The sequence below is a fragment of the Vicugna pacos genome, chromosome 15 (genome assembly GCF_048564905.1).
Source record: "Vicugna pacos chromosome 15, VicPac4, whole genome shotgun sequence".
NCBI classification, from domain to species: domain Eukaryota; kingdom Metazoa; phylum Chordata; class Mammalia; order Artiodactyla; family Camelidae; genus Vicugna; species Vicugna pacos.
In genome coordinates this window covers 49,882,221-49,904,573 of record NC_133001.1, presented here as the reverse complement: position 1 = coordinate 49,904,573, position 22,353 = coordinate 49,882,221, and the positions used below count along the sequence as shown (strand labels likewise).

General features: G+C 49.4%; 2 protein-coding genes across 5 annotated transcripts in view; one reads left to right on the top strand and one right to left on the bottom strand.

The window, feature by feature from the left end:
* VSNL1 (visinin like 1) overlaps positions 1-22,353 on the top strand; it is a 106,421-nt gene that overhangs the window by 71,906 nt on the left and 12,162 nt on the right. The gene's annotated exons all lie outside the window — the stretch shown is intronic.
* SMC6 (structural maintenance of chromosomes 6) overlaps positions 21,124-22,353 on the bottom strand; it is an 82,407-nt gene continuing 81,177 nt past the window's right edge. For both annotated transcript variants that reach the window (XR_012059205.1, XM_072938172.1), the window contains one exon: positions 21,124-21,942. The gene's annotated coding sequence lies outside the window, so the exon portion shown is untranslated. The remainder of the gene's footprint in view (positions 21,943-22,353) is intronic.

Here is a 22,353-nt window from a genome sequence, read left to right as displayed (position 1 = left end):
AACTTGGATTAGTCACTCTCCCTCTCTGTGCCTTTTGCCTCCTGTATAAAATGTGAAAAATGACAAGTGCAGTAGTCAGAGTAATGCTTCCCCAAAGATGCCCACATCCTGATCCCTAGTATGAATATGCTACGTTACGTGGCAAAGGAGAATGAACATAGTAGATGGAACTTAGGTGTCTAATCAGCTGACCTTAAAGTAGGGGGGATAATCCTGAATCATCCACCTGGACCCAGTGTAATCACAGGGGATCCTCAGAAGTGGAAGAGGAGATCACAGACATGTGATGTGAGGATTCCACCACGCATTGCTAGCTTTAAAGATGAAGGAAGGGGCCACAAGCCAAGGAAGGTGGGCAGTCTGCAGAATGAAAACAAGGCGAGGGGATGGATGCTCTCCTAGAGCTTCAGAAGGGAACACAGCCCTGCCAACACCTGGATGTTAGCCCAGGGAGACCCATGTCAGACTTTTGACCTCCGGAAGTGTTAAGATAACACATTTGTATTGTTTTACGCCAACAAGCTTGAGGCATTTATTACAACACCAACAGGAAACTAATGCAACAAATAATATTCAAATGTATAACTAAGATATTTTAAATGAAAGCACCTCTGTGAAATGCTACTATGGTGGTCGGCACCCAGGGGCTCAAAGTACCCTGGTTACCGTAACAGTAGCAGCTGTAATGCAACTCAGTACTGGTCACCGGGTTTCCTGAAGAATCTCGACTCCGTGACTTATAGATGTGAAGTGGTTTTTCTCCTCATAATCCACGTGGCGATCATGCTACTCCGTCCCGTGTAGCACTTGCTTTGACAGCATCTGGGCCAGATTCCTGAAGTTTGCAGTCACTTTTGGTTATTAGAACAGACTCATTTCAGGTATTTAGGACTCAGTCTTATTCATTTAAAAAAGCTCCATCTCAAGTCCGCCTCTCCGTCCCTCCCCCAGTGCAGGCTGACGTCTCTGGCGGCAGCTTCTAGGGGTGGGGGTGGGAGTTTCAATGATCAGCTCTTGACACAGCAGCCCTGTGTCCTCTATGACTAACTAGCTCCTCCGCCCCTTCAGGGCTTTGGGGCGGGGAAAACAGAGAGGAAGGGGAGTCCCCCTCTTACCGAACTAGGCAGGTTCCAGTCCTCTCCCGGGCCCATCTTCTAACCTAGCCCGTTGTCTCAGACTCCCTGAAGGATGGCCGTGACTCCAATAGGCTTCCCCAACGAGAGCAAAGCTTGTGACTATGCGGGGCCCCTAAGCACTGGCTGCCCCTTGGGAGTCGTGGATTTCCTGCTGCTTTCTTGTGAAGACTCGAGGCCAGCTCTTAGGTTGGTGGCCAGATGCAGGAGCCACTGTCCAGCCCCCTTAGGAACTAGGAACTGGGAAGAGGGACCAGAATGAGGAGCATCCGGCTTATACATTCTCTGGCACATCATGTTTCTCCAGTGCTCCCCAGCCAGAAGCACAGGGGCCATTAGGGAACCACCCACACACCCATCCAGGGAACAAGACACCAGCCTCTCCTTTACACAGGAACAGCCGTTCCGTTAGAGAAATCCCCTTGGAGTCGCCCGCTTTGACTGTGAGCAGAGGAAGCACTCACTCACCCCCGCCCACCCCGTCCCCGCCCTACGTGGGAGGAAAGGGGACAGGCTCTCTCAGCTGACCTGGGACACCATCCTCGGATACAGGACTGGTTCCTGGATTAGCACCTTCTAATAAACCCCCACCAGCATGTGACTGACCCCCAACTGCCTGCAGCTCTCTGAAGTTTGAATGAGGAGTGCTTTGAGCCTTTGATTCCTAGTTTGAGGCATTAGCCATAATTCCAGAGCATTAGCCATGATTCCAGGACGCCAGGAAAAAACTGTCACTGGCTGGAAGCTTCACTGGATTCTCAGAAGAGGCGCTGGGAAGATTCATTAATTTATTCTCATGATAAGGAGCTACAGCACTTCTAAGCCAGCCCCACCTCCTCCAGGTCTGACCATTGCCACGGCCTGCGGGGTCCAGCACCCCTGCCACAGAGACTCAGGAGTGAGTAAGCCCCGAGCAGCAAGGAAAGCAATAAAGGGCTTCTTTTGGTCCAAGGCCAGCTGTTCCTAGCCCATTCCAGCAGCTCCGCCCTCATTTCAACAACACTGCATCCAAACAACTTCATGGCCGGGATGCAAACCCAGGCCCACATGACTCCGGACTTGGGCACCTCCTACCACATAGCTGTGGGGCTGTGTCGGGGTTACAGGAGGAGATTAGAGGATTGCACCTCAGACACTCATATGTATTTACATGCAGACAAACCTGTAAAATTGCTTCTAGTCCTTACTCATTCTTCCCAGGGGGCACCTGTCTTATGCCCTGCCCTTGGCTTTGAGGGTTACAAAGACAGACAAGAAATGGCCTTTTCCCTATGGTAGTCCACCCCAGTGTAGCAGGGCAGACACAGACACACAGCTGTAAAGTAAGACACAGTAAGGTGGGTGCCCTACATTAAAGGTTAAGAAAGCACACATCCAGGCTGGGGACTCTGGCCCGAGTAAGCAAAGGCTAAGAGTGTGAGCTGAGGGCAGCAATGCACCTTCTCTCTCGCTCTGTATTCTTCTGGGTCTAGCGCCGTGTCTGACACATGCTGTGAATCTAATACGAGTTACCTTAACCTAGAATTGGGGGCACATGGAGAATTTGAATAAAAGCAACTAATTCAGTACATCCGGGGTATAGTGTAGAGGGGAGGGAGGGTGTGATGAGAGACCAGTACCACATTTGGAAAGCCCTGGAAGGCCACGCTTGGGAGCCCACACTGGCTGTTTCCTCTGGGCAGGAAGGGGCAGGGGAGATGTTAAGGAGATCTGCGACGGTGTGAAGTGTGTGTTTTAGGCAACACCGCCCTTGGATGGTGATGCAAGGCTGGGGACCTGGGGAAGTAGTTTTGTTCCAAGGAGAGAAGAGGTCTGTGCGAGCTGCAGCAATCTGAGTGTTCAGATGTGGGTTTTAGTTTGTTGGAACACCTCCTTTTAGACAGTGTTGTTGACTGAAAGAAAAAAAAAACCACACACAAGGTAAGAGTTGCGTGTTGTGTTTAATTCAGGGTCTGACAGAGAACCATAGTCCAGGAGACAGCCTCTCAGTCCCCTGAGAAACTGCTCTGAAGAGGTAGGGGAGGAGCCGGTACATATGAGTTTGGAGGTTAGGTAGGCAGGCATACGTCTTGGTAAAAGGTGACTGCTGATCACAAAGAACGGACATCTAAACGATTTTAGTGCTTTTCTACGAGTAGAAAGATGCAAGAATCTGGGCTCACTGAAGCTCTTTCTGAGATACACATCTAACTATCTATGGGGCCTTTTTCCAAAGCACAGAGAGCCCCATCCTGTTTTTCCCATCCTGAATTCCCCTCGGGGCTCACTGTCCCTGGCTTGTGACTTACCCCTTTGTATAACTGATGATGAGTGACACTCTTTGTTCTATTTTGTTCACAATGTTGAATGAGAAATTCAAAGTCCCACAGCCCTTGAACAAGCTAGCCACCTCTGGGTACGAGGGAGGTTTTACTCCATAACATCCAAGGTTCCTGAGTTAGAAGGCTCAGGGAAGGCACTGGACCCAGGCAGGCTGTGCCCTGAGCCGGACACGGAGCTCGGCCTCCTGCCTGGTCTGCAGCCCCGCCGTGTCTTTGAGGCGCCAGGGCTCAGGGGCCGGCCCTGCCACCTGCTCCAGGCGCTGGAGGACACAGCCCTGCGCTCCACGGCCTCATTCTCTCCTCTGCCCCACCTGTTTTGATCCTGCATCTCCCACCATCACAGAGCTTCAGCTCTTTCTCGTCTGAATTTCAAAACTCCAGGCCCCTGGTAGGCAAAGAGAATGCCTACCTTCCTTGCAGGGCTCAGAGCCAGGGCCTTCCCCTGTCCCTGCACATCCCTTAGGTATCCACCCGACTTGGCCCTATTTCCGGGCACCCAGCCTGAGGCTCCAGGGCTGTCTCCTCCCCTCCATCCCCACCCACTCCCAGGCTGGGTTTTCAGGCTGTTATTAGGTCCCTTGATGCTCAGGGTGATTTAGTGGAAGGCTTAGGGGCAGACAGGTCTAGGATCCAATCCCAGAGCTTTAGCTCCCAGGTCTTGGACGAGTCACCGAACCGGCTCGTTCCCTGTTAGGTGAAGCAACGTCACCCACCTCCAGGGTCAGGGAGATGCAAGGAGATGCTTACATAAAGCACCTACCCTGGGGGGTAGGCCCAAATTAGAAGCCCTTCCCTTCGCTCAGGAAGGGCCTTTTGGGTCAACCCTACTGAGATCTAGGCTGGGGCAATTTCTCCAGAGAAAGATACATTTATTCCTGGGGCCAGATTGTCTAAGTCCCTTCCCTGTGTATGCTGCTCTGAGTCCAGCAGAACTGACTTATGAGGCCGTGGGCTACAGTGACCCCCGGGATTCTAACCCAGAGTCCCTCCTGGGTCATTCCAAGCGCTCAGTGCCTCTACTCCAAGCTTCAAGGCCTGGAGCTCTGTGAGAAAGGGAGCTGTCTGTTCGCACACTCCAGGGGCCTGATCTGTTGGGCGGACATAAACAAGCAAATGGCCGCTCCTAGTTCTTGGATAGGAAGGCTCAGTCCTGCAGAGATGCCAGCCCTCCCTAAATGAATGTAGCAGCTCAAAGTAGTCTCAGCCAGAATCTCCTCGGGTTTCGCTTTGGTTGTTTTGCAGCTTGACCTAATTATTTTGAAGTGCCTCTGGAAGAATGTATTTTCAAAATAATCAAAAGAGGAAGGGGAATGCTGGCCACAAATTAAAATGTATCGTACACTTGCAATAATTCAGGCAGAATGCTATTGACAGAGGAATAGACTGCCTGGCAGCTAAAGAAGGTGCAAACAGGCCTGAGTAAATGGAGGAAATGTGGCATCTCAAACAGTCCGGGGAAAAATGGGCTCTTCATTAAATCATGTAACAGTTGTCTCCTCATGATATTCACAAAGTAAATGTGGATATTCAAGGGTAAATGAGAGAGAGAAGTAGAAGGAAATATAAAGGAGTATGTTGAATCTCAGTGTAGAGAAGACCTTTCAAAGTGTGACCTCCAAGCCAGAAGCCATTTAGAAAAATACTGATGGGTTGGACTCTCTAAAAATGTCAACTTCTATATAGGTTAAAAAAGAAAACATTATAACCAAGCTTACTTACGAGTTTTCCCAAAGGAAACAGAAAAGATCTATTTCATCTCACTAGGAATCAGAGAAGTGCTTAGTTAATAATGTGATATCATTTTTCTTCTACCAGAAGAGCAGAGATGAGGCCGAATTCTCAGACCCCATGTTGTCAAAGATACAGGACAAGTTAGCACTCTGGTTATCTATCGGAATGCCATTTGGCAATACACATCAGAGTTAAAATTTGTGTACTCTTAAACCAGCCATCTATTTTAGGAGGTAACCAGATCAATTTTATGGAAAAAAAAAAAAAAAGAAATTTCACGGAAGTTTTGATGACAGTGACGTTTTAAACAGTTGCCTAAGAGTTAAGATTTGGCTAAAGAAATTACAAAATATATTAACTATGAAAAAGAGGGACATATGTTTAAAGCCAGTGGCATGAAAAGATTTTCATGGCATATCACTAAATAAATAAACTTCATTAGAAATTACTAATATACATGCTTGTGTGTGTGTGCATATGTGGTGTGTGCAGAATTGTGCAAACTTAACCCTTTGAATAACTGAGATTGAGTGACACTCTGTTCTGTTTACATAAACAATGACTAGAATGGAGATAAGGCTTTTTGTGCATATGATTCACTGCTGTTGTCTCCAATGCATGAAACATAGTCAGTGTTCAAGAAAAACTTGGTGAAAAAAATGAATGAACTGTTAATAGCAGCTCTCTCTGAGTGGCAAGGTTTTAGATAATTATTCCTTAATTGCTGTGTTTAAAAGTTTTTTCTTTATAAATGTGTTATATTTATAGTCAGAAAAAAATGCTATTTTCATTAAATGAAAATAAAAGTACTTTTAAAAATATCCACAATGAATCTCCTTCAGCAGATCACTCTATGGAGAAGAGTTATAAAAGAAATGTAGAAATCAGCATGCAAAACAAAAAACTCTTGTGTAATTTAATATAAAGTAACAACAGAACTATATATGACAGATCTGGTGGAGGACTGATCTGGTGGGTCAACCCATTAAGTTGGTCAAGAGCTATTGATTGAATGTCCACTGTATTCCTGGCCCTGGGGATACATAGATGAGTCAGGCATGACCCTCCTCCCGAGGACCTCCTAGCAGAGTGGGAGGCAGGTGTATAAACAGATCATGACAAAGATGAGTGGGGAGTGTCCTGAACACAATGATACAAGCAGGGCTCCGTCATCCCTCAGAGGGGAAGTGTTGGTGGGGTGAGTGTGAACTCTGGGATTGAAAGGAAGTGCAATCTGGGAAGACAGCTCGGAGGAGGTGACATTTGAGATGAGTGACAAAGGTCGAATGGGAAGTAGCAAAGAATGAGAGAGAAAAGTAATATTCCTGGCAGACAGAGAGAAAAATTTGACAGAACAGTTTGGGAGGAATTCCAGTGGCTCACACAGGCATGGAGTGTCCAAGGGGTGGGCTGGGAAATGAGGCTGGAGAGCTTTGCAGGACTCGGAGCCAGAAGGGTCTGTAGGACTGGGCTAAGCAGGGTAGCTTTCTCCCTAGGGCTATAGGAGACTGTGGTGGTGAGGACATCAGAGAGCTTTCAGTAGCGAGTGAAAGGGTTAGCCTTGTTTACGTACTAGCTCATTCTAACAGGAGCGCAGAGGCAAAACTCAGGGCTGGCTTCAGGGGTGTGTGCCCCGCACCACCGCTCAGGGCCCTGTGCTCAGAAGGGCCTGCTTTTGGTTTAATGCTCTCTCTGCTCTTGCCATCTTGAAATTCTTAATCATTGTTGAGCAAGAGGCCCACATTTTCATTCTGTTCTGGGCCCCACAAATTATGTAAGAGCTCCTGACAAGACTGGAAGCCAGCTTTGTGCTGCAGTTGACCAGGAGGGAGGGCAGTCCAGGCTTCTGTCCCGCCCTCTCTCAGCCTCCGTATTTAAGAGCCTCTCAGCACGTTGTGCAGGGCGAGAGCAACAAATGACACGGGCGACATGGGGCCTTGCCTGGGCGGGGAAGACGCCCTGCGAAGCAGCAGTGAGAAAAGTGAGTCCAAGGCGCAGACTCCCTGCGGCCCCCTTCTCCTGTCCCTGCACCCTCATTTCGCCTCTGTGTGGGAACCAGGCTCAGCCTAGCAAGAATGAGGTTCTCGAGTAGGAGCTGGGAGAGGAGGAAGACAGGTGTTCTGTGTATTTTTTTCTGTTCTGGGAGCACAACTACCAAAAAAGAGATGATGGTTAGCACCCTGCTTTCCAGTTTAGCTCCACCCTCCGCCCGGCCGCCCCGCCTGGCTTCCCTGCGGCTCCCTCCCGTGTCTGCGGGGGTCCTGCTGCAGGGAATCCATGCTTCGATGCTTCAGCTTGGTTCTGCCCCAAAGCGAGCGCTGGCTGGCAGCTGGGCCTGAGTGGGAGGGAAGCTCAACCCCCTACCCCCCATCCCTGCTCCTTTAAACACGCGCGCGCTCTCTCTCTCTCTCTCTCTCTCTCTCTCTCTCTCTCTCTCTCTCTCTCTCACACACACACACACACACACACACACACACACACACGTGCATGCACGCATGTGGCTCTGGGCACATGAGGGCTTGTTTTTGTCACCATGAGGGTTTCCTTCCACACATCTCAGCGTGCACCAGCTGCTTAGCAACAGGCTGTTGGGCAGAGCCGGGAATTAAATTCCTCCCTGGCTGCTGCAACCACAGGTGCCCTGCGGGAGGGGAAGGGTCCTCTGGAGGGACTTGAGCTGAGGGCAGGGGTGTGCAGCCACCAGAAGGACACCCCAGAGACAATACAGTCAGGGCGCTGGTGCTGGGCCAGGAATCTCAGGGACCTACTGGGACTGATGCTCCAGAAAATAGAATCCGAACAGAAGCCGTGGGCGGCGAGGAAGCTGCTGGCTGATAACAGGCAGCAGGCAAAATGGAAAAATTCATAAATATCTGCTGATGGGATTTGCCTTGGCAGGATGATCCTGGTTCAGGTCATCATTCTGGCCGCCCTGAAAGCTTCCACCCTGGTTTGTGGTTCTTGCCTATGGAGCTTAAGGTCGAAAGTCTCCTTCCCTAGCAGTCCTGCTCTGGTATAAGAGCCAGAAAAAACGAATCAGCCCCAAGGCTCTGCAGGTAGACTTCCCAGGTTCATGCGTCCATTCTGCCATTTACTGTGTGACCTTGAGAAAGTTACTTAACCCCTCTGTGCCTCAGAGTCCTCATCTATGGGCATTACCTCATAGGATAGTTGAGAGAATTAAGTTGAAACAGATAAAAGGGCTTAAATCAATGTCTAGTTCACGGGTGTGAATCAGTGTGTGGTCAGTTACACCTCTCTGGGGTAAAGGCACTTTATTATCAAAGATGGCACAAAGTGTCATTTAGACTCTGAAAAATCGGCGTCCTTGATCCTGAGGGCAGGAGGAAAAGAAGCTACTTTGGTTTTTTTTTAGTGTTTTCCGTGTACCTGGCACTGTACAAAATGCTTTACATAAGCTAGTGCATCGTCCACCACTGGGAATGGTCTTTGCACACCTGCAACTGAGGCTCAGAAGCAAAGTGCCTTCCTCAAGGCCACATGGCCACTTCAGAAGTGGAGCCGGGATCTGACGAGTCACTCTAGCTTCAGATCTCCACTCGTTCCTCTAAGCCAAGCTGTCTCTCCTACTGCTGCTCAGAGAAGGAAAAACAGTATTGATCTCTCTCAGACGGTCAGGAATTGCTGGAGAGAGCTGTTCCCCAGAGTGACATTTCAGAAACTTTGTGCAAAACCAGGGCCTTAGCACCATGCCACTCCTGTGCACGTACCCGGGATGGGCAAATACAAGCCAGGGTTTTGGGGAGATGGGAGATGTGACCAAGGTCTGGAGGCATTAGGCGCTGGATCTGGAATAAAGCTCCACACATCAGCAGGAGGCCCAGGCCAGCTGGCCACTCGCTGGCCAAGAAGCCGGGGGTGTCCAAGGGCAGGAGTCAAAACTGGTAAAAGGGCCTGAGAGGTCACAGCCTTTTCCCAAGGCTCACAGCTCTGCTGGTTAACACTCAGTCTGCTGTGTCTGCTTATGCTGTGATATGTACATAGCCCCAAAGTTCATTTGAAGCAATTGCCTATATTTCTAGAATTTAGGTAATTAAAACAGATGCTTTTTCATCGTATGCAGTGTCCAGAGCTGCAAGGTTCCACCTGGCAGCCAGGAGCCACAAGCACTCAGACCGAGGTCAGTGGGATGGAGACGGACCCTAAGTGAGGCATACACACCGATTTCAAAGACAGTCCTCCCAAATGTCAAATATTTCGTTAAAACTCTACTACCAATTACATGTTAAAATGATATAATATACTGGATTAAATAAAATTTTATTAGAATTAATTTCACCTGTTTTTTTAAAATATGGTTATTAGAAAACTTCAGGTGACCTACGTGGCTCACGTTTGTGGCTCACAGCATCTTTCCATCCCCAACAGGGCTCCTCTCAGAGGTATTCACAGTCGGTCCTGCATCTGGAGGGTGTTTAGCTGTCATAAAACATCTACCTTTCTTTAGGATAGAAGCACAGAGAGTCAGGCCTGGAAGGACGATCTTCAAACATTTTGTTCAGTCTCCTGATTTACAGGCAGAGAAACTGAGGCCCTAAGAGGAGAAATGATTCTGGGGCTCTGGGTGTTACATGTAGGCGGTCCACCCTGACCCTGGGGCCCAGGCCCAGGCCTCCACCTAGGGCTGCTGGCCGTTCTTTTCCAGCGCCTCCCCCCCTGCCGGGCCTCCCCTCCCCTCCAGGGAAGGCCTGGAGGGCTCCCCTTGGGGAGCTCTGCATCTTTATTCATGAGCCTGGCGGAGGTGGGGGCAGGGGAGCCTGTCGGAAGGCTGCTTTCTGCTTTCCCTGCAGAGAGATAAATATGGAAATGTGAGAGGAGAGCTTCCCTGTCAGGAGTCAGGACCGCAGTCTCATCTAATGCACAGACAACTGGGGCTGGAGGAGGAGGCTCCCTGGGGCCCCTCAGCCCCAGCTCAGCGCCCCCTGCAGCCTCTGTCCCCTTGGCGGCAAGGTCACCCAGGCACTCAGCGACTCACTGGGCGTCTCCCCCCACTGGCCCTTGGTTTCCGTTTCCCACAGCACCTCCCACAGGCCGCCCCCCAACAACCCACAAACGCACACATGCCTGCTCACCTCCTGCTACCTCCGGAGCCCGCTCAGGCCCCCCTCCTCCAGCCTGCCTCTCCCGACCTCTCCAGGCTCCTTCAGGTCCTGGATGCACAGAGTCTACATTCTTGCTTCCTAAAGTGTGGTCTGTGGACCAGCAGCCTCTGCATCATGAGAGTGTTTGATGTTCAGCCACTGCAGCCCCCTCCCAAACTGCTGAATCAGAATCCGCATTTTAACAAGACCCTCAGGAGACTGGTGTTCGCAGAAGCTGGTGTTCTGTCCACAGCGGTGAGAGCAGGACCCTGTGTCAGGTCATCACGGTGCCCGCTGCCAGGCTCTAAGCGCAGAAAGAACGCGCTCTGGGGGATCATTCGAAGTGATACAGCACATTCCCAGGCGCCATCCCACATCAACGCCCTGTGCCCTGAGTAGTTAAGTCAAAACCCCTGGGCTCTGGCCAAAGCCCACAACCCCCAGGCGATCTCTGGCCAGTTTGGCCCATTGGGAGCTTCTGAAGATCTGCTGACCTCACCCACCCAGCTTCTCAGCTGCATCTGTCTGATTAGCATGGATGCAGATGGTCTATGGTGGTACATGGTGAGAGTTAAGGGCAGAATTGGGATTTTGCCCTTTTTAGTGCCTGTGTTCCTGTATTAGATCAGAGGTGTATAGCTTAAAGGCTGAGAGTATACCTTCTAGAGTGAAACGGTTCAACTCCACCGCTAACTAGGTATGCGATCTGGGACAAATTAACATAATATGCCTGTGCCTCTGTTTACCCGCCTCTGTAGTGGGCTCGCAGTGGTACCTATGTCAGAGGGTTGTTAGACGATTGCTTGGGAGAATGTTGGCAGTGTGCTTAAACAGGCCAGGCACGCAGGAAGGGCTATAAAAGTGTTGCAATTAAATCAGCATCTTTTGTCAAGTATGATTTGGTCAGTTGTGCAGATTTACAGTTTAGAATTACAGGCATTGATCGGCCCTCTCGGGCTCATGGAGATCCAGCTCCCTTGTTCTACACAAAAGGAAGCAGGACCAGGTTGTTCAGACCCTCTTCCAACACTAAACAGCCAGTAAGCGGCAGGATTGGTACTTGGTCGCTGACCCTTATCTGCTCCGGGGTAATGCCCTGCAGGACACGGTTAAAGGGCAGAGCGGCAGCAGGTCGGGCACCGGAGCCTCACCCTCGTGTGGCTTCGGCCCTTTGTCCATGTTAGGGTGGGAGGATTCCAGCTACGGTCCTCCTGGCAAACTCTCCTGAGATCTAATCTCTCAGTTGGTTCTTCTCGATCACTGAGTCAAGAATCAGATCACATTTACTGGAGTTACTCCCCAGGAAGGGGAAAATCAGGGAGTCTGGGAAGATAGACAGCAGAGGCAGCCTCCTCCCCAGGGAAGTATGTCCAAGGCTGGCTCGCCTCTGTCTCTGAGTCTGTGCCCGGAGGATGAGAGGTGGTGATACAGATGGAGATATGATAAAGAGATAGAGAGAGAGCTATATAGATAGAAATAGAAACATGTTATAGAACTAGAGATATAACCTACATATAGAGATAAAGGTACGTAGATGGATGTCAATGCAGATACGGTTGTAGATTTAGATACAGATACACTTGTAGATAGAGTCGTCCTTCGAAGTTTGAGCCTGTAATTAGGACAGACCGACACCAGGAGGCAGTCGGTCCTTTGGTTAACAACAAATCCAAAATTATAAGACGAACACCCACTTGCCAAATTCATTATTTTCTTCCTCCTCCCCTTCCTCCTCCTCCCCTTCCTCCTCCTCCCCTTCCTCCTCCTCCCCTCCCTCCTCCTCCTCCTTCCTCCTCCTCCTTCTTCTTCTTTTAGGATTTTACTTTGAGAATCTGAAAAATAAATAAAACATTACAGCGAAAAGGAATTTTGAAGCTTATCTGATTTATCCCCTCATTTTATATCCGGGGAAATGGAAGTCCTCAGAGGCAAAGGGGCTTGACTTTAGTCACACCTGGACACCCTGTCACAACCCAGCATCTGCTCCTCTGCAACGAATTGCTTCCTTTATCCGCCCTGAGCCCATGTAAAGCGTCTACAGCAGAACAGGTCCTAATCTAAAACCAGTGAGGTGTAGTTTCTATATAATAAAGAGCAAAATGTAGTATTTCCCTTGAAGAAGAGGTGATTTGGCCTTTTCTCATAGTGAGATTTCTCAAGTGAGGGAGACCTGAAAAATCAGTGAGGGGTCTGGATTTTTGCTGCCGGTATCTTGTTTTCTATGAGAAAGTAACAGAACTTCTCTGGGAGTTCATGACTTCTTTGGGTCAATATGCATATCCAGGGACCTGGTCTAGGACATGGATGGAAATTGCTTCCCCTGACCCAAGGGGCAAAATCCCTTCTCTAGAAACTTAGTTCAGGGTTAATCTTCTTCTCAAATTGATGCAGTTACGTAAGAACCAAGAGCTGATAGTGGTTCTCTTGTAATAAAGACTGGAGTCCTAAGGGGTCCATGACTGTAGAGAATGGGTACTGTCATCCAGAGGACAACAGGAGGGGCAGCTCTGAGAAGTGACCTCGGGATCTGGGTGACCCCTGTCGGGGCGGGTAGGGTGGCTGTGGCTTTGCCCGCCTTCCAGAGAGCCCATATGTGGAAGGCAGCTCACATTCTGGGCTGCATCTACCTTCGATTCTTTACATCTGCTGGAGGGCAAGGGACCAGGTCTTACATTTTGTGCTTACGCTCCGTTGCCCCTCCTCACCCTCCCTGCCCACGCAGAGCTCAGCACAGATAGAGCGTGTCACCCACTAGGCTTCTGGGAGTATCTGTTGAATGAACACTGAGGCAGAAGACAGTTTTTGGACGCACCATTTCTAATTAAGGGGAGACTCTCTCTCTACTTTTTCCCGTCCACCTGACCAAGTGCATGTACAGCTCTGGGAATGATTCATAACCTCACGAATCATCGGCTAAAGCAGTAATGGGGATGACAGTTTTCAGGCCAAATGGAGAGCCTTCTTGCGCAGAGTTGACTGAAGACAACCTTCAGAACACATTTCAACCCTTTTACTGGTCACTGGGTGGATTTTCTGCTGTGCTGTCTCCTCGGGCTCGAAAATGACCTGCTGTGCTGAGTCATTCATTCATCTGGCCAATAGTTACTGATCACCTCCTGTGTGCCTGGCCCTGTGCTAGGCTCTGAGGGGTGGGCAAAACCAGGCCATTTCCTGCTGCCGTTTAGTTTATAGTCCACTAGGGGAGGAAGGCCTTAATCAAACAATCCCATGAACATTTCTTCACGATTTGGATCAATGTTAGAGCAGACTCAGTGATATGCACGTGTGTAATGGGGGCTTCTGACCTCGGCTCAGAGAAAGCTTTCCTGAGAAAATGAATACTGAATCAAGGTCTAAAGAATAAACAGGCATTAACTGAGCCAGGGCAGAAGAGGAGCGTTCCAGACAAAGGGCCTGGAGAGGCAGGTGTTGAACCAGGTCACCCAGAGGAAGCCCCTGGCTGAGTCCAGCAGAGGTGAGGAGATGATCTCAGGGGCAGAGTAGTCATATTTCAAGTGTGCGACAGAGAAGACTTTGTTACCAAGTCGTCCAAGCTCATGCTGATGCCACATGACAGGCCAGTAAGTCGAGAGAGAAGCTGTTGGGGCAAGGAACAGCAACTTTATTCAGAAAGCCAGCAGACTGAGAAGATGGTGAGCTAGTGTCCCAAGAACCATCTTGCCCAGTTTGGATGCTAGTTTCTTTTATAGAACAAAGAGGGGGAGGTGAGGAAGTAAAGTAAGAAAGGCGGTAAATTCTTGCAAAGACTCGGGAGGGAATGTGTTAATTTCTTCTTCCCTGCAGCCATTCACAGGTGGGCCTGAGCAGGATGTTTCCTGTGATCTAAACAAAGGCATTTTAGTTTAACACTCAGGCAGGGGCCATTATGTATACTTTAAGCTGTAGGCAACATGCCTTTAGTGATTAACTTGTAGCAAAAGTAATAGAATACAAAGGTTAAAGAAAAAGAAACAGATCCCATATGGATCGTTCCTATGACAACTCCACCCTTGGGGAGGGATGCTGTTGGTGGGCTCGTAAGCCAGACACCTTAGGCTTCGGACATTTGAGAACAAAGGGAAACAGAATTGACCCGAGTGAGGATATTTTAAAAGGGACTGTGTCTTGTGAAGGTTTGGATGGCAGACCTCTCCATGACGGTGAGAGCAGAGTGGTCCAAGAATACTCTTCTGTTCTTTGATCCCAACGTGAGCTCTATTTCAGGCAGACTAATGGGCAGAAATCTATTCCGAGGTCCGAGGGCTGCCCAGCATCAGCAGGGGGCTGGAGAGAGACCGGTCCTCCTCAGTGGTCTCGCTGCCACTCCCTCCTGACACAGCACATCAGCTTTCTCAGTGCCCAAGGCCGTGCTTGTGAAAACCTCCCCGGCCACCTGAAGGTCAGACGGAGAACCGCTGGGGGACCTTCCTCCTCCATCCAGTTGAGGCAGGCCCCAGGGACACTGGGAGAGGGGAAGGATTCTCGTGGGGAATGTTACAGTGTCTTCTCAGAACTTAGTACAACTTCTAGAAGGAAGAGCTATACGGACGGCAGCAAGATGGTGCAGAGAGCTGGAGGCGGGGAGGGAAGCACAGCGTTTTGAGGCCATTTCGTAATGCAGCCACCTGTGCCGCACTTGGGGTGGCGGGGCCAGGGGTACGGACACATATTAAGCATGAAGTGTCTGGGGCCATGCAGCATCTCTTAAGGAAACAAACCTTTTGTCGACTGAAATAAACGCGCAGCCTTAAAGTTAAGAGTTATGTTTGATTTGGAGGGAGGACTCGAGCCGGGATGACAGCCTCCCAGATCGCTCTGAGGGACTGCTCCGAAGAGGTAGGGGAGGAGCCGGGATATATAGGAGCTTTACAACAAAGACCAGGTAGTTGGAACAATAAAAGATGACTTGTTACCGAAAGAAAACCAGGCACCTCAAGTTAAAGAATTTAGTGCTTTTCTATGTATGGGAGGAAGCAAACATTTGGGCTCACTGAATTCATTCCTTTGACAAGCACCTAGCTATCTAGGGCCAGTATCCTGTCCTTTCTTATTCTGAGTCCGCTCAGAGTGCACCATTGTGAGTGGCTGCAGAGGCCGGGCTGCAGGCCTGTCCCCACTGGGGGGTGGCGGCAGCCGCTGATGACTTGGTTTCAGCATTCTTTGTTTACTAATATGGTTGCAGTATTTTCACTCACATGGCAGTATTTTCTTTCACATTTTCAGTAGTCACAACTGGATAGATTATGATAAGATGGAAATGTGGGGCTTTGGACTACTATCTGTAAGGAAAACCTCTGCTGTGGCTTAGGAGCAAGCTGGTTAATTCATGCAAAGTTTCCTGTTGTCTCCCTGGGGGGGAGACAAGGCCTCCAGCATTTGCTGCGGATTTCTTCTCCTGCCCATTGGTCGGTCCTAAGTAAGGGTGTGGAATACAGACAGAGTCTAGGCTTGTGTGATCCAGGAACATTTTAGACTCTGAGACCTTTCCTAAACTATGATGAAGAGTAGCGAATTGTCAGCCACCTGCATATTGGGGTGGGGGAAGGGGCCTGCACACTAAATTTCTGTTACGTTTCAAACTCATAAGACCATCTCCATTATTCTCATTTGTGGCTTATACACTTGTATCATAGTGTAATTTTATACTTAACGTAGTTGTTTGATTAATACCTATTTCCCCCACTATCCTTAATATGCTATGTATTTTTTCTACTTTATTCAGCACCTAACATAGTGCTTGACACATAGTAATTGCTCAATAAATGTTTGTTGAGTTAAAGAATGAATGAATCACAAAAAATATCTCTCAAGAGGCATTTTAGTATTTTCATGTAGTACATACATCCTGCCAGGAGGTGGCGATAAATACACACCGCCAAGGATTTAGAGATGATGGAAGCTAAGAATTACGTAATGCAACAAATTGGTTTGTTTCATCCTTCCATGTGGGTTTAAGTTTATTTCCTCATCTAATACTTGATTAAGAGAAACAGGATGGAGCAGAAATGACCAGACAAATCCGCTTTCAAATCCTGCCTCTCCCACAGCCAGCCAGGCGCCTTAGGCAAATGCGTGGACGTTTCAAGCTTGTTCCTCACCCACAGCAAGGAGTTTACGATAGCAGGTTTTGTTATAAGGATTAAATGGAATAACACACTACGTAGTATTAGAAGTGGGCCCATTTCTATGTGAAAATCATGATAGTGTTACAATAAACGTGGAGGCAGATGGAAATCTTCCCCTAACTTTCTACCTTCTGTTTTGTATCCAGGGGTCCCTCAGTAACCGTGGGGGATTGGTTCCAGGACCCCCACAATATGAACTCCATGGATGCTCAAGTCCCTCATATAAACTGGCCTAGTATAGTTGGCCCTCCGTAGCAGGGGTCACACACTCACGGATTCAGCCAACCACGGGTCACATTTCAAATCTGGCTCCACAGTCGGTTGAATTCAGGGATATGGACACCCAGGACCAAAGGTGTTCCCTCTTCTCCAGAGGGTGTGAACAGTTCTCACTGCTCCTCTGCAAAACGTGGCAACAGATTGACACAGTGGGAGGAGAACTTGAGGGTTTGCTGGACCTTTCTCAGTCCATGTTTCCTTGACCATGAAATGGAGCTGAGGGTAACGGCTTGGCAGGGATAGTGTGAGAATTAATGACATCGCGTAAATCATACTGGTCAGTAGAGAAGCCACTGGCCATATATGGTTATCGAAATTAATATGAAAATGTCCTGTTCTGCAGTCACTCCAGTAACACTTCAGTCCACTGTCCTTTGCTCTTTTTTTTTCTATTTTATTCCCATCACCTAATACAGTGGTTGACACATCTGGCTAGTGGTTGTCGTTTTGGGCAGTGTGGTTTATAGAATATTGCCATCATCCCAAGAAGTTCTATGGGACAGAGCTGCCTAGATTATAACAAATGTCCAGCCGGTGGTAGCTGTTTTCAGCAGCAGCGTTTGGTCACCCGGTTACCTTCAGGCTGACACCATAAACACTCCTTTCACTTGGCCATTGGACAAGGTGGTAATCAGCAGGTACCATCTGCAGGACTTGTCCTATGTGCTGTGAACACAATGGCGATCAAATAGGTTTGTGCTCTGGGGATTCACAGTTCAATAATAGATATTAAATAAGTAATCCCCTAAGTGAGTAGGAACGACAGGTGGTGCTAAACCTCTGCCCTAAAAACCTGCCTCTCTGCTACCAAGTAAAGGTTACGAACCAAACCATTTGGGCTGCCTTGAGGAGTCTAGGAGATGCTGAAGTTTTTACTGATCCTGACTGTACAGTACAGTTATTAGGAAGGACAGCATCAAAAAGGAATTAGTTCACGCTTTCGTTCACTGATTATTGAGCACTTACTATGTGTCAGTTAGGCAACAACAGAGCATGAGACGCTTTTCTCATGGAATTTGCATTTTTCATGGAGGAAGAAAGACAATGAATAAATCATTAAAATATGTTGTATGGTAGTCAGCTTTTTGGAGAAAAATAAAGCAGTGAAGGAAGATGTAGAATTCTGGGAATGGGGGAGTTGACACTGTAATGAGGACTTTTAAAATATTTTTCATGACGGTTCAGTTGTAGTGAAAACCCTCCTCTTCCCTCACGGGGGCGTGGATGTGGTCAGCTGATGCAGCAGTCCTGTTTCACAGATGACAGTGAGCTGCTAACAGAAGTGACACAGTGACAGATACAAAGATGGGCGAGACCGCGGACCCCATGATCCCCGGGAACTTACGGAGCTTCTCCTTGGGGGCCCCGAGCAAGGAGCTGGGGGGGAGCAGAGATGAACAAGCTGTCTCTGCCTGCACAGAACTCACAGGTGGCGAGGGACACAGACAGGACTAGAAGTTTCTGCGGTCGAGAGCAGAGGGTTTGAAAAGATTCATCTAGAAATAAGTGAAGCACAAACCAAGCAGAGGGAGAGATTCTGTCCAGCCGTGAGGGGGGCCTGGAGGTAGAGCCTTTGAGCCGGACACGCAGACAGGGAAGGCCTATGAACTGTGAAGGCCACGGGCAGGTTTGGTGACACCTAAGAAGACACTGCGGCTCAGAGGCATGAAGCAGAGCAATGAGAGAGATGCCTGTGCATTGGGGCGGTCACGAAGGGCCACACAGAGCAGGCGAGAAGCCGGGATTCAGCGGTGCCAGGGCGGCCTGAGGGCTGAGCTGAGAGCAGAGAGGAGCAGGACACACAGTGTTTAAGGCGCATAGTGGGTCAGGTACGGGAGCCCTTGAACGGCAAGCGAAGGAGCTCGGATTTGATTCCACAGAGCGTTTCTGTGAAGAGAAATTACATCATTGGAGCCACATTTCAGAGAGGTCGGTGTGGCCTGGGTGTCGGACCTGGAGGCGGCCAGAGGCAGGAGGAGCTGGGAGATTTTGGTCAGGATCAACGCGAGGCCATGGGGCCCTGGCCGAGGCAGAAGGGAGAGCAGGGGCACCCTCTGTGGATACTTGCAGTGGCAAGTGGACGGGGGAGATGGGGAAATGGGGTGTGGAGAGAAGCCAAGGACATCTTGCCCCGCCAGGCCCTCGCTGGAGGAGACCCACAGAGTGAGGAGACGAAGGAGGTGTCCGAGGGGACTCTGAGCCCTTCTCCTCGGCAGTGCCGGGTGGGCTCAGGGAGCTCCCTGTGACCCAGCTCAGGAAACAGACGGCCCATGCTGTGCCCAGCTGACTGGACTCTGCTGAGAATCTGACTGGGGGGCTCCTGGAAGGTCTTCCAGGAAGAGGAGGCAGGTGCCCACAACTGCTGGCAGGTACAAACGGCATTTCCAGGCATCCTGGGGAGGGGGAGTCCGCAGGAAAGAGAGATGTGCGTCCCAGAGGAATTAACTCAGAAATGTCTAGAAATCAGTCCGGGGGATGCTGTGGGACAAATGCCCCCTTCTGCTTGTCAGTCAGCAGCAGAGAGCAGGCATCCACACCAGTTCTCTGCCACACAGAACCTCCCCTGGAAAGTCTGCTGAGGACCCCCATTCCTGGCCCTGTTTCCACTTTTGGGACAGAGCGGGGAAGGCTGTGTGATCTTGCTCTCTACTAACCTTGGCCCAAATGCGGACCTGAGCACAGCAGAAGCAGGAGGCCTCACGGGGCTGGCCTTTTCTCAACTCCCTTGTCCTCATTTCCGAGGTGCTCATCCTCAGCGGAACCTCCCACCGCAGGCTTGGCCTGTTCCCTGCAAGCCAAGGCTCCCTCACTTGGTTAACAAAGACTGGGAGCACGGCTGAGTGGAGCAAGTGACGTGTGGTCCAGCAGAGGAACGCCGCGTGCGCGAAGATCACTGGGCTGCAAGGAGAGAGGGGTCGACATCAGGCTGTTTGCAGAGGAAGGGCCTGGGGGAGGTGGCAGCTTCAGGTGATGGGAAGAGGCAGAACTGAGCAGTAGGTGAGGGTCCGACAGACAGAGGGAGCTGTGTGGGCCAAGACCGAGGCTGGAAACCACAGGGCACTTAAGGATCCATGAGTAATTCCATCTGGCTTCCACAGATAGGGGATCCCACCCCAAGCTAGAAACAGAGCAGGCCCTTAAGTTCACCTGTAAGTTGCTTTTCAGCACCAGGGGGACGGTTTCCTGCAGACATCACGCTTCACTTGGCATCTGGGTCCTGGTCTCACCCGAGGTCAGCAGCCTCTAAAGCCCCTTTCCTCAGAGCATAACCAGAGCACAGGACTGTCCCTGTGGTAGGACGAGGATAGACCGCTGTGTGGCCCTGAGTAGGGGTATCATCAGAAGGGCCAGAAGTGTTCAGGGACCGCAGGCTACTTCTGCCCCCACTCCTGCCAACCTTCTGCTGTGAGGCTCTGAGCCCCCGCGTGTTGGAGCAGAAGCGCTGTGCCCTGCGCAGGGGCGAGGACAGGGCCTGAGAATGCAGGCTGCAGCGCCTGGGAGGACTGGCTCCCGGCCACCATCACCCCCAGCCAGCCCGGAGCCCAGGGGACCGGCCGGGTCACCGTCATCCCCAGAACTGAGCCTAGGGCTCTGCTGGCCAGAACCCGGAGCAGACCCTGCTCCACCCCCACACCCTGCTCTTCAAAGAGAAGCTTCTCTCAGGCGCCCTGAGGAGGGCAGGCTGCCCCACTGGTGCCAAACCCCAGCAAAGGCTTCCAGGAGCCGCACCACACAGCTTCCAGGGTCAGAAGGGCTCCTGGCTGGGGGCCTGGATTCCTGTCAGCAGGCATTAATCCACCAATCGCAGCTGCTTCCAGATGAGTTTTTGTTTTTTTTTTTCTTTTTAATGGAAATACAGGATACACTTGATTTTAAAATGTTGAACAAAAGTAGAAAAACTATATGTGTGTGTGTGTGTGTGTGTGTACATAGGCATAAAAGAGAGGCTGGAAACTTACTGAAAATTAGCAATATTAAATCATCTAATACAGTTTCTAAAATTTTTCATAACTAAATTTATTTTCTTTCAAACAAGTCACAATGGGCTGAATGCTTGTGTGTCCCCAAAAGTCATATGTTGATACCTAATACCCAAAATGATGGTATTAGGAGGTAGGGCCTTAGGGAGGTGCTTAGGTCAGAAGGGTGGGGCCCTCATGAATGGAATTAGTGCCCTTATAAAAAAAAGAGACCCCGCAGAGTCCCCTTGCCCCTTCCACCACGTGAGGACAAAGTGAGAATCCGGTAGTTTGCAACCCAGAAAAGGGCCCTCGCCAGTACTTGACCATGCTGGCATCCTGATCTTGGACTTCTGGCCTCCAAAGCTATGAGAAATACATTTCTATTGCTTGTTAGCTACCCAGTCTGTGATAGTTTGTTATAGCAGCCTGAACTAAAAGACGTAAATGAAATATATATAATTATACATATATAAAATTTCAACTTCAGTTTTTTTTATTATATTTAAAGGTTTAGATTATTAATGCCGCCAAAAATTATTTCATGCAGGAATTGGAGCAAAATACATTGAATTTTAAAAAATAAACGCCCGTCAAGCAACAATACGCCAAAATACTTGTACATCTCAAGCACTATTTTCCTCCAAGAGAAGCGAAGATGAGTTCATGACCCTAATTTCTTCCTAAAGAGATTGAAGGGAGTATGGCTTCATTTTTCTGTGATGATCTGTCCAAAGTTGAATGATTTCATCAAAAGAAGGAGCATTCCCCTGAAGAGGAAAACGTGAAGTGCTTAGAGCACAATAGGATGAATTTTCTACAGGAAACAGCCCCTCCAGATACCTGGGGGCTCTTGACCACACGCTTGGTTCTTCCAAAGTAAACGTGTTGGCTATAAAAGTCAGTAAATAGACATTCTGCAAGGCACATGTAACTTTTATAGCTTCAAATTTACAATTGATTCCAGATCTAAATGAATTTTTAATATACTGACCTGAGGTGCCCAGCTATTTTTAGATAAGACTATCAGATAGCCCTTAACTTAAAAGTATGCTGTGAGGCATAAAGTAGGTAAAGCTTTGCACTGCCAGAAACCTACACGGATGGAGAAAAATAATACGCGGAGACCTCGTGTCACTGCCCTTAGAAAGGCTGGTGGGACAGCCCTGAGGCTTGGGAATCCATCTCCATCAAGGAGCTCACTCCGCTCTGTTCTTAGGGTCCGTCACAGGTACCAGCTTTGTCCAGCAAGACCCCTGACCACAGGCAGATGGTGCATCAGCAAACAGCACCTGCCGAGAGAAAGATGAAGACCACTGATGCACAGGGCACATGACACTGTGATAGAAGAAGAAATATATATTTGGTCTGGATCCCCTATTCCTGACACAAAAGCTTCTAAGACCCTTGGAATCTCTGGAGTGATAACAGTATCTTTTGTATGTTAATGAGATAACTGGTGGCTGGGGACCCCAAGAGAGCTTCAGGATTTAGGTGGAGGGCGGAGCAGGGGTGCTGATCCTAGAAAGACCAAGGAAGATTAGAGAGTTGGAACTTTCAGCCCCAACCCCCAGGGAGGGGTGAGGGTCTGGAGATTGAGTCCAATCGCCAGTGGCCAGTGATTTAATCAACTGTGCCTACATGATGAAGCTGCCATAAAAACCCTTAAGCTACGGGGTTCGGGGAGCTTCCGGGCTGGTGAA